The sequence below is a fragment of the Manis pentadactyla genome, chromosome 5, assembly GCF_030020395.1.
Source record: "Manis pentadactyla isolate mManPen7 chromosome 5, mManPen7.hap1, whole genome shotgun sequence".
Taxonomy (NCBI): Eukaryota; Metazoa; Chordata; class Mammalia; order Pholidota; family Manidae; genus Manis; species Manis pentadactyla.
The window spans coordinates 124,401,185-124,413,687 of NC_080023.1; the positions used below are offsets into that span (position 1 = coordinate 124,401,185).

The 12,503-nt window shown below is 36.5% G+C and overlaps 1 protein-coding gene across 1 annotated transcript in view; it reads right to left on the reverse strand.

The window, feature by feature from the left end:
• The window catches only part of RNF150 (ring finger protein 150), a 289,515-nt gene that overhangs the window by 77,016 nt on the left and 199,996 nt on the right, over positions 1 to 12,503 (reverse strand). The window lies entirely within an intron of this gene.

The window sequence follows — 12,503 nt, forward strand, 5'->3', positions numbered from 1 at the left end:
CTAATACAAAAGGAGAAACACAGAAACCCTGACAAAATGAGGTTGCAGAGAAATATGTTCCAAATAAAACTACACGATAAGACACCAGAAAGAGGGCTATATAAAATGGAGATCATCAATCTCCTTGATAAGGATTTCAAAATAACAGTCATAAATGTGCTCACTGATTTGTGGGAAAGTATTGAGTATCTCAGGGAGGATTTCAACAAAGAGATAGTAGATTTGAAAAGGAGTCACTCAGAACTGAAGAACACAGTAACTGAAATGAAAAATGCAATGGAGGGAATGAATAATAGATTGCTCCAAGTAGAGGAGAAAATAAATAAATTGGAAATTAGAGAGCAGAAAAACAACAAAGTTGAGGAACAGAGAGAAACAAAGAATCTCTAGAATCGAGAGGATGCAAAAACAGTTGTGTGACAACTCCAAATGAAACAATATTCACATAATGGGGTTCCCAAAGGAGAAAAGAGACAAAGGAGTAGAAAGTCTCTTTGAAGAAACAGTTGCTGAAAACATCCACAATCTGGGGAAGGAAATAGACACCCAGGTTCTGGAAGTTCAGAGAACCCCTAAAAAAATGAACTTCAGAAAGACAACACCAAGACATATCATAATTAAAATGGCAAAGATTAAGGATAAATAGAGGTTGTTGGAAGCAGCTAGAAAGAGGCAAAAGATTACTTATAAGAGAAACTACATTAGGTTGTCAGTAGATTTCTCAGCAGCAACTTTACAGCCAGAAGGAATGGCATGAAATACTGTATTGAAACAGAAGGACCTTCAACCAAGAATTCTCTATTGAATAACGTTATCATTCAAAATTGGAGAAGAGTTTAAAAATTTCCCAGATAAAAAAAGGTTAAAGGAATTAAACATTACTAAAACAGCCTTACAGGATATGTTAAAGGGACCTCTGTAGATGTAAATGTTCTTAAGCTTAAATACTTTTCATCTGTGAAAATAAACCCACAGTAAATGTAGTAGATCAATTAGTTACCAAGCAAATATGAAGTTAAAAAGCAAAAACAAAAACAGAAATAGTAAAATCAGCTATACACAAAATCAGTAAAGGGATACACAAAAAATTGCAGATTATGACATCCAATACATAAAGTGTGGAGAAGGAAGAAGAATAAAAAAGAAATACTTCTAGCCTGTGTTGGAAAGTGAACAAATATAGAGTGTTATATATTTAGGAAACTACCTGTGAACCTTATGGTAACCATAAGCCTAAAGCCTATAACAGATACGTAAAAAATTAAAAAAAGAAATGCAGTCACAACACTAAAGAAAACCATCAAATAACAAGAGGAGAGTATAAGAGAGGAAGAAAAGATCAGATAATAATTACAAAAACAACCAGAAAACAATTAATAAAGTGGTAATAAGTACATACCTGTCAATAACTACATAAAATGTAAATGGACTGACTATCCCAATCAAAAGACACAGGGTGAATGAATGGATAAGGAAACAAGACCCGTCTATCTGTTGCCTACAAGAGACTATTTCAGATCTAAAAACATACACAGACTGAAAGTGAAGGAATGGAAAATAAATTTCATGCAAATAATAGGGAGAAAAAGCAGGGAGCAGCAGGAGTTGTATCAGACAAAAGAGAAATCAAAACAAAGAAAGTAACAAGAGACAAAGATGGACATTACATAATGATAAAGGGATCAGTACTACAAGAGGATATAACAATTACAAATATACATACACCAGAATAGAAGCACCTAAATATATAAAACAAATACCAGCAGGACTAAAGGGAGAAATAGAGTGCAACTTAATCATATTAGGGAACTTTAATACAACACTTACATTAAGGGACAGATCAACCAGACAGAAAATAAATAAGGAAACAGAGACATTGAACAACACATTAGATCAGATGGACTTAACAGATATATACAGAACATTCCAACCAAAAGCAGAAGGATATACATTTTTCTCAAGTGCACCTTCAATGTTCTCCAGAATAGATCATATATTAGGACATAAAAAGAACTTCAATAAATTAAATAAAATTGAAATTGTATCAAGCATCTTTTCTCATCACAATTGTGTGAAACTAGAAATAAATTATATGAAGAAAACAAAAATCCCCACAAACACATGGAAGCTAAACAAAATGCTTCTAAATAATTAATGGATCAATGAAAAAATTAAAGAAGAAATCAAGCAATACATGGAGACAAATGAAAACAAAAATACAATAGCTCAAAATATCTGGGGTGCTGCAAAAGCAGTTCTAAGAGGGAAGTACAGAGCAATACAGGCACACCTCAAGAAACCAGAACAATCCCAAAAAACTGCCTAAGCTCATGACTAAAGAAACTAGAAAAAAAGAACAAGTGAAACCCAAAGTTAGTAGAAGAAAGGACATAATAAAGATCAGAACAGAAATAGATGAAATAGAGCAGAATAGAATAGAAAGAAAAATCAATGAAACTGAGAACTGGTTCTTTGAGGAGATAAACAAAATAGACAACCCCCTAGCCAGACTTATGAAGATGAAAGGAAAGAGGAAACAAATAAAATCAGAAACAAAAAAGGAATAGTTACAACTGACACCATAGAAATATAAGGAATTAGTGAAGAATTCTATGAAAAAATTATATGCCAATAAATGGGACAACCTAGAAGAAATGGAAAAATTCCTAGAAAAGTACAACCTTCCAAGACTGACCCAGGAAGAAACAGAAAATCTTAACAGACCAGTTACCAGTAACAAAATTGAGCTGGTAATCAAAAAACTCCCAATACACAAAAGTCTAAGACCAGGTGGCTTTACAATTGAATTCAACCAAACATTTCAAGAAGAGCTAATACCCATCCTTCTTAAAGTATTCCAAAAATCAGAAGAGGAGGGAATATTTCCAAACTCATTCTATAAGGCAGCATCACCTTAACACCCAAACCTGACAAAGACACAACAAAAAAGAAAATTATAGACCAATATCCCTAATTAACATAGATGCAAAAATCCTTAGCAAAATATTAGCAAACTGAATTCAAAAATAGATAAAAAGGATCATCCATCATGACCAAGTGGATTTATTCCAGGGATGCAAGGATAGTAAAATATTTGTAAATTAAACAATGTGATACATCACTTTAACAAAAAGAGTAAAAAATATATAATCATCTCAATAGCATCTGACAAAATTCAACATCCACTCATGATAAAAACTCTCAACAATAAGGGTGTAGAGAGATGATACCTCAACATAGTAACAGCCATATATGACAAACCCACAGCTAACATACTCAAAATGGGGAAAAGCTGAAAAATTTACACAAAGATCAGGGACAAGACAAGGATGTCCACTCTCACCACTTTTATTCAACATGATACTAGAAGTCCTAGCCATGGCAATCAGACAAGCTGAAGAGATATAAGGCATCCAAACTGGTAAGAAAGAAGTTAAACTGCCACTACTTACAAATAACATATTATATATAGAAAACCCTAAAGACTCCACCAAAAAACTATTAGAACTAATAACTAGATTCAGCAAAGCTGCAGGATACAAAATTAATACACAGAAATCTGTTACATTCCTATATACTAACAATGAACTAGCAGAAAAAGAAGTCAGGAAAATAATTCCATTTATAATGGCACCAAAAAGAATAAAATACCTAGGAATAAACCTAACCAAGGAGGTGAAAGACCTGTATTCTGAAAACTAGAAGACACTGGCTAGGAAGAATTAATATTGTCAAAATGGCCACCCTGCCCAAAGCAATTTACCGATTCAATACAATCCCTATCAAAATATGCACAGCATAATTTAAGGAACTAGAACAAAATCCTAAAATTCATATGGAACCACAGAAGACACTGAATAGCCAAAGCAATCCTGAGAAGAAGAACAAAGCTGAGGGCATTATGCTCCCTGACTTCAAGCTCTATTACAAAGTTAAAGCTACAGTAATAAGAACAGTATGGTACTGGTACAAGAACAGACCCACAGATCAGTGGAACAAAATAGAGAGCCCGGATATAAACCCATGCATAAATGATCAATTAATATATAATAAAGGAGCCATGAATATACAATGGAGAAGACAGTCTCTTTAATAACTGGTGTTGGGAAAACTGGACAGTTATATGCAAGAGAATGAAACTAAATTATTGTCTAACTCCATACACAAAAGTAAACTTGAAATGGTTAAAAGACCTGAATATAAAACATGAAACCATAAAAGTCTTAGAAGAAAACACAAGGAAATATCTCTTGAACATAAGCATGAGCAATTTATTTCTGGACACATCTTCCCAGGCCAGGGAAACAAAATAAAAAATGAACAAGTGGGACTACATCAAACAAAAAAACTTCTGGACAGCAAAGGATACCATCTATAAAACAAAAAGGCATCCTACAGTATGGGAGAATATATTCGTAAATGATTTATCTGATAAGGGGTTAATATCCAAAATACATGAAGAACCCATACAATTAAACACCAAAACAACTAAATAACCCAATTAAAAAATGGGCAGAGGACCTGAATAGACATTTTTCCAAAGAGGAAACACAGATGGCTGACAGGCACATGAAAAGATGCTTCCCTAATCATCAGGGAAATGGAATTCAAAACCACAATGAGATATCACCTCACATCAGTCAGAATGGCCACTATTCAAAAGATAAGAAATAGCAAGTGTTGGTTAGGATGTGGAGAAAAAGGAGCCATCCTACACTGACGGCAGGAATGTAAATGGGTGCAGCCTCTGTGGGAAGCCATACAGTGGTTCCTCAAAGAACTAAAACAGAAATACCATTTGACCCAGTAATTCCACTTCTAGGAATATACTTGAGTAAAACAAAATCCCTGATTCGAAAAGATATGAACCTCTAAGTTTACCGCCACAGTATTTGCAATAGCCAAGATATGGAAGCAACCAAAATGTCTACCAGTAGATGAACAGAGAAAGATGTGGTACATATACACAATGGAATATTCCACCATAAAAAAGAAAGAAATCCTGTCATTTGTGACAACATGGATGGAGCTAGAGGGTATTATGCTAAGGTAAATAAGCCAGGAGGAGACAGACAAATGCTATATGATTTCACTTACTTGTGAAATCTAAAAACAAAACAAAACAGAATGAATAAAATAGCCATAGATTCATAGACACTGAGAAGTGACTGGTGGGGTGTGGTTGGGGTGGGTTGGTATGGAGGGGGAGGGGGATAATGGGGCACAAAAATTCTCAATCATAATGTCAGTTGATCACAGGGATGGCAGTACAGCATGGAGAATATAGCCCATGATTCTGTAACATCTTTCTATGTTGACAGATACTAACTACACTAGTTGGGATAAGGATATAATAACATGGGTAAATGGTGAACCACTGTGTTGTATACTTGAAATACATATTGTATATAAACTATATTTCAATAAAAAAATAAAATAAAAAAGGTCATGATTTGAAATTGTGAAAATTGAGAGCAATTGCTGAAAAATGGGGCAGTTAAAAAATCTCCAATAGTGGATTACAGTAGCCCCCACCCTTATCTTGGTTTCAGTTACTAGTAGTCAACCAAGATTCAGAAGTAGATCCTCTTTATGACATAATCATCAGAAGGTCAGCAGTAGCCTAAGGCTATGTCACAATGCCTACATTACTCACCTCACTTCCTTTCATCATGCAGGCATTTTATCATCTCACAGTGTCACATGAAGCTGAGTACAGTACAGTTAAGATATTTTGACAGAGAAACCAAATTCACATAACTTTCATTACAGTATATTGTTACACTTATTTATTATTAATTATTGTTATTAATCTCTTATTGTGCCCAATTTATAAATTAAACTTTATCATAGGTATATGTGTATAGAAAGAAACAGTATAAAGGTTTGCTTTTGGTACTATCTGTGGTTTCAAGCATTTACTGGGGGTCTTGGAACATATGCCAAACAGATAAGAGGGAACTACTCTGTTTGCAACCACTAAAATATTTTACAATTTCTTAAAGTTATAGAAAAATGCTTGCTTTATGATGTTAAATGAAAAAGTAGAATAAAAATTGTATTAATGTCTGACTATAATGTTTAACAATATACATGTGGTTTTATATATATGCATTATAAAATTAAATATATCAATATTAATTATGTGTATTTCTCAGTCAGTGGTGAGATTAATTTTTTACTTCTTTATACTTTTTTTCTATTTTCAAAATTTCCCACAATAGATGAAACTTTGAAAGGTATTTTAAAAATTATGTCTATAAACAAAGAGCCTCAAAAAGAATTGTCAATAATCTAAGTTGCATAATATGGGCATGAAAGAGTAAGTTAGACCTTATGAAAATCAGCCAACATTTATCACTCTTTCCAAAAAAAGAAACTTGGAAAAAATCTGTTTCTAATCAAGCATACGTAACAGGCAAGGCAGGGTAAAGTCAGGAGAGTCCATGAGGTCTGGCTAGAAAGCATCCCTTTGTTTTCGACTTCACGAGTTAGAGGACTCAGAATTGGAATCCTGATCACATTAGAGTTTTGTAAAGTTTTTTTACTCATAAAGAATTTGGCATTTTCTGTCCACACAGACATTCATTTCGTCTAACTCATCTGAAAATCAGGCTGCTCCTGGGGTTAAAAATCCTAAGGGGCTAGTGTCTATTTTTAGTGCTTTCAGTAAAACTTGATTGTGATTTTGGAAGTTTTCAAATATCAAAGTGATGTTCATTTTTACATCAGGTCATAGCTATTCTTAATGTTACTTTGTTTATTATGATCATGTTTTGTTTGGCAGGGAGAGTGAATGAAAGCCCCTTCCTGCCCTAAAAATGGACATGCACAGACAAGTGTCAGAGTCTGGCTGCGACATCGCCTTGCGGCGTCCTTAAAGGACCCCAGACCTGGACCTCACGTGAGAGTTACAAAAGAAGCAGGGGAGACTGTGAATTTCCCAGGCTGGTTTGCTTGGGTGCAATCCAAAGAGAACAAGGACATTCTCTGGGACCCAGGGAAGAGCCTTCCAGAGAGGCCACTGGCTGTTCACTGGGGCACTCAGGTAAGCTGCTCTTAGGGAGGCACTTGGGGTGTGGGCACTGTCCTCTCACCTCCATCAGCTCAGTAAATCTTAGTATGTCAATTGTAAGGCGGCAAGTCACCTGGAAGCCTTAGGGGACATGCTCAGAAAGCTTTACAGATGAATCCCTCCTTGACTTGATGTCTCCCAGTGCTGCTTCACTAGTAGAAGAAAATGCCCTGTCCTTGAGGACAGGAGTTAATGGGTTACAGTATTTGAGGAGTAGATTAATACAAGGTCCATGTTAAAAATATGTATCAGTTCACATCAACTGAGAAAGTAGCTGACTGGCTGATTGGTTAGATGGATAAGAATAATACATGAGCATCTTATCAATTATAGACATATTGTATATAACAGACCTTCCAAGAATTTACTGAAACTAGTAGACCAAATGTAGGCTTTGACTTTTCAACAGCCCTCAGAAAATCCCTTTTCCAAATCTCCAGGCCTCTTTCTTTCTTTTAGGTTCTACCTGACTCAGATATTGAAATGTCACTAGAAATTCCTTTTAAGTTAGGATATCTATTATCCCAGTTTGCACAGACAAGTTTCATTTGTACTTCATTGTTAATTTGTTCTGTACTTTAACAATCCCTACTTATTTTGTTTTGATTTTCAGTCTGGTATATTGTGTTTAAATCTGCATGTCCTCTCTTTCAACACAAATGCTGTTAGTTATGTTCTGATCTTTGTAAAAATGTAAAGTTTCAAAGGAAAAAAAGGAAATAGTATGATATTTTCTATGTCCTGAATTTCTAAAGAGAGCTCTTTAGCTGACATAATTGAAATTTAGCCTCATTCCTAAAATAAAGAGAACAGAAAGAGGAAGAGGAGCATAGTATTTACACAGAGAATCCAACACTGATCTATCCAAAATGGAACTTTGCCTAAATGACCCAGCTATGCAAGTGTTTTAGGGCTGGACAACTTAGAAGAAAGTCTTAAAAAGATAAGCCAAAGCTGGTCCTCAAGTGTTTTCTTGGGTGATAAAATCTGTCTCAGCGCTTGAAATTTGTTTCTTCTGTTATGATCTTTGAGCGATAGCTTGTTAGCTACTGGAATTTTTCTATTGTTTAGAATCCAAGGGGAAAGATATGGTTGTGTTTTAAATGCCAACAAGTATAGGTGTATCTTTCAGTCACCAGTGGATATGGGTGGCTATTTTCAACTGTTGCAAATGCTGTCTCATGGTGGGTTTGCCTACTGAAGCTCTCCTGACTAGGTCCATCTCTGTACATCCTCAGCGCCAACCCTCCAGTGCAGGCCTCCAGCACTTCCTACTTTTACTTTGCAGTAGGCCCCTAACTGGCCCCCAACTTTAGTCGGATCTCTTCAAGCCTCGTTTATGTGGTGCCAGCATGCTGCGCATATAGCACAAGCTGAACCCTTGAGCAGGTCCCCCAGCACCTGTCTATAATCCAGGCTCCTTGGCTGGGCAGTCAGTCCTAAATGACTGGGGTCTGCCTACCTCTCACCATTGTCTGACATGTACATTATACTCTGACAAGTCCAGGTTACCACTAGATACCTTTGCTTAGAATACTCTTACCTCTGGCTGACCAAAAAACTCCTCAGTACAACTTTATGGACAACAATTAGGCAACTGGAATTCAGAACCTTAGAAACAAGGAAATAATCCTAAATGTGAACTAAGATCAACACACACACACATAGGTATTTATCACGGGCTTATTTACAAAAGCAAAAAATTATGTGAGGGGAACTTAAATGTCCCCAAATAGTCACACAAATTATGGAATATGGGATATTGTGCATCAGTTGAAAATGGTACTAACAAAGCTTTAAAAACATGGAAAATGCTTATCCTAAAATGACTTAGGGTGACTTAGGAGATGCAGATATCAAGAAAGATGCCAAGAAAGAAAAGTAAGAATGGAAAAAACAGTCTGGGATAAAGCTTAAAAAGTCCCTTTGCTATGAGTGGGTCACAGATTTGGCTCCCACCTTTCCATCAACAAACAGGAAGAAGTCTGGATAGTATCACAACTCAGTAACCACAATATAAAACACTCTTGTCCTTGGGAGAAATGCAGATTCCGTAAGTGAACTGCTCTGGTGAGTCCCCGTGAAGAAGTCTAGGAGACACCATGGCAAGTTCCTAAAGACGGTGTCTTACCTTGATCTCAGAGGAGAGTTAAGGCATTTCTCCAGACAACCTGAGTCCTCCAAAAGGAGCTCACATGTAAGAGTGCATGTTTTTAGTTTTCTGTGCTGTTTCTTGTCACAGAAGCACATTTTAGAGAAACAGAAGGACTGAAATACATTTCAATAATCTTCCCAAGAGTAAGTTTTTTTAGTTACACGTTTCATATACTTAAAGAGTTTAAAGTTGTATTTGCTGAAAAAGGACCTGGAATCCAGCTCTTCTAGCTGGATAATGAGAAATGGACTTATAAGAATGAATCATTAAGGGGCAGGAGTGGAGGCAGGGAGGTCGGTGAGAAGGCTGCTGCGGAAAGCCAGGAAAAGAACCGAGGGTACGATCAGCCATGGTAAAAGGGACAGTGAACGTTCTGATTCTAAGAGTAACATCAATAATAGCAATAATAATGACACTGGAAATACATAGTTATCATACTTTGTCATGTTTTGAAATGAAAATATAAAAACCTAAATTATATGCCTGAATCAAAATCTAAGTTCCTTCATTGACATTTTCTTTGGTTACCAGAAGTCAAGCCTAAATTAAACACAAAACACACAGAAAAGAACTCCAGATTGGGGGAATAGGGAGTTTTTGTTTAATGGCTGCAGGAGCTTCAGTCTGGGAAGATGAAAGTCTGAAAATGGATGTTGGTGATAGTTGTACAACAATGTGAAGGTACTTAATGAGACTGATTGGTCAACTTAAAAAGGGTGAAAATGATCAATTTTATGTTCTGCGTATTTGACACCTCCCCCAACCTCCTCCCCACAAAAAAATTATCTGATCTAATAGTTAGCTTTGCTCAGGACAAAACTGACATCCTGCTTTGAAGAGCGAGGAGCCCAGTAAGCCTTGGACCTGCACAGCCACCCACTGACCTGGGCTTAGAGGCTGCTCACGGCAGCCATGGCCACCACTGTCCTTCAAACATTGTTTGGAAGCCACTTCTGCTCCAACACTAAATTGTGGAGAGTTTCCAGAGTCAGGGAAAAGACAGTAGAATAATATCCTCCTAGATTAGTGATGATGCTATACTGACAAATTAGAGATAGGAAGGAATTTTACAAGGAATTGTACAGGGAAAGGATGCACACATTTCTTTGTTTTTGAAAACTAGCAAAGACTTTCTCCCTGCCCAAGTAGGCCACACACTCTTCTGAGAATCTTTCTAAGCATGTTTGAAATTGGATAATTGAGTAGAAAGAAATGAATAACCACTAAAGAACAGTAGGGACACCATAGGGTAAAAGCTATGGAGCATTCTGAGGGCTCAACTTATTCTCTGGACAAGAGAAGACAATAAAATTTCAATGAAATCCTTCAGCAAATTCTCTTCTGTGGCTAACATCATAACCACAAGTACTAACCTGAGTCACAAAAAACAGTCATAAGATACAACATAATGTATATTTCAGCATATGTACGCCATGGCAAAAACAATGTTTCTTGGGAAACACTCTAGTGGGTGCTGGGATCAAGCCCAAAACACCAAAGTCAGACGTGAGGTGCCTAGTGGGCTGCTGTGGGTCTCTTCCTCTGGCTAAATGTGCTCTGCTGGCTCACCCCATGGGGACCTCACCTGCACGTCATAGAAGAGAATGCTGAGGAAGAAAGAGTGAGGGTGGAAAAGTGGTAGGTGTGTAAGCCCATGACTTAACTTCGGTGATCTGTGACTACAAATCAGGAGGGGAAATCATTCACTTATTCATCCTAATTTGTGCAAGCCATTCCAAAAGAGACAAACAAGGGGATGATTCTGAAAACAATGGTACAAAAGGACTCCTGGGTGATTTGGAAAGACCTTAAATGGCAACAGTAGAGAAGCACCCAGTGAGAGGGATGTACCCAGCCTGTCAGGAGTTGGGAGGCCAAAGAAAAGAAAATGAGATAAGGAAGAATAAACTTGGGACATTTTTTGAAACAATTTTTACTCCAAGTAGATGCAAAAAATTCTGTGGGTGAGTCAGCCTGGAAATAATGGAAAAGAAAGACTATGAAGTTCAAGGAGCTTAATAATACCCCAGAGAAAATTATCTAGCAAAAAGCAAATGCCAGTGCATTTGTTGATATCATCCATTAGTGCAAACTGTCTGGCAGAAACCAGCAACAGGCATAAAAATATCTCAACTTTAAAGTCAGCATGAAAAAAAAATGTTTAAAGTCATCTCTTCAAAGAGTAAGTATGTGTAGCTAGGCTAAGATCAAACAGCAATAACTACAGCCTGTATTTGGTGATGCTCGATGTATTTTGTTATTTGAAGCAGGGCCCACAGTAAGGAAATAAAAGTTGATGGGCAGTAAGGAGCTTGAAATAAGAATCAAGGGATGAGCTGAGAACCAAATAATGTGTAAAGAGGAAGAGCTTGAGGCCAAAAGGAATGTGTGTAAGACAAAAGGACTTGTATAAGTAAAATTAAAGTTCCTAAGTTTTATTTTTTGTGGCAAATATTAAAATGCTATTTTTTCTTGTTAATATTTCTAAAAAATTAGACCATAAAAGGAGAACTGGGATATCTCATGACAATCTAAATACTGCTAAAGCAGTGTAATTTGTCATAATTAAAATTTGTAATCACCCAAATGTTCCACAACAGAGGCATGTTAAGTTGAATTGCCTATTATTACATCAATTGTTTGCATACCATGCAGCCTCTAGCAATTACATGTAACATGAAATATACTCATGACAGAGCTCTAAATGGCCAAGCTATTTTATACAGTATGACTTACAGAATTAAGTAATACTATACCTAGTTTTTAAAACGTATTTTCTTAATTACACTTGGATTCTTAGGAAAAGTTGCTATTTAACCCTAATTTGCTTTGAATATACTTCAATGGTAGCACCGTCATAGTGTTGTGAACCATCTTCAAGTAGCAAAGGAAAGCACTTTCCTTGCTTATAACTCTGAGGCTTTATAAAACCCTTGATAAAATACTGCAGAGTTGAAAGATGCTACCCTGAGAGGCTCTCCATAGTTCACACACTGCCATTCAGCATTTCCTGAAGTCGCCAAGTGAATACTAAGTGTAATGTCAAGCGAGAGAATTTATGTATAGTACCCTCATGTGGAGGAAGGTCTTTATGTGTTCTATTTATGACATAGTCCAGTATCTAGAAACTAGGGAAAGCTAGGGCCACCAGAGTGCACGTCCTCCAGGCCTCTGTTCCTGATGATTGATTTTCCTAATAGCACTTCAAGTAAGATTCATGACCCTGGGGAGTTCCTGTATCTAGTCAAGTGTACTGTCCTTTTTGGTCACTTC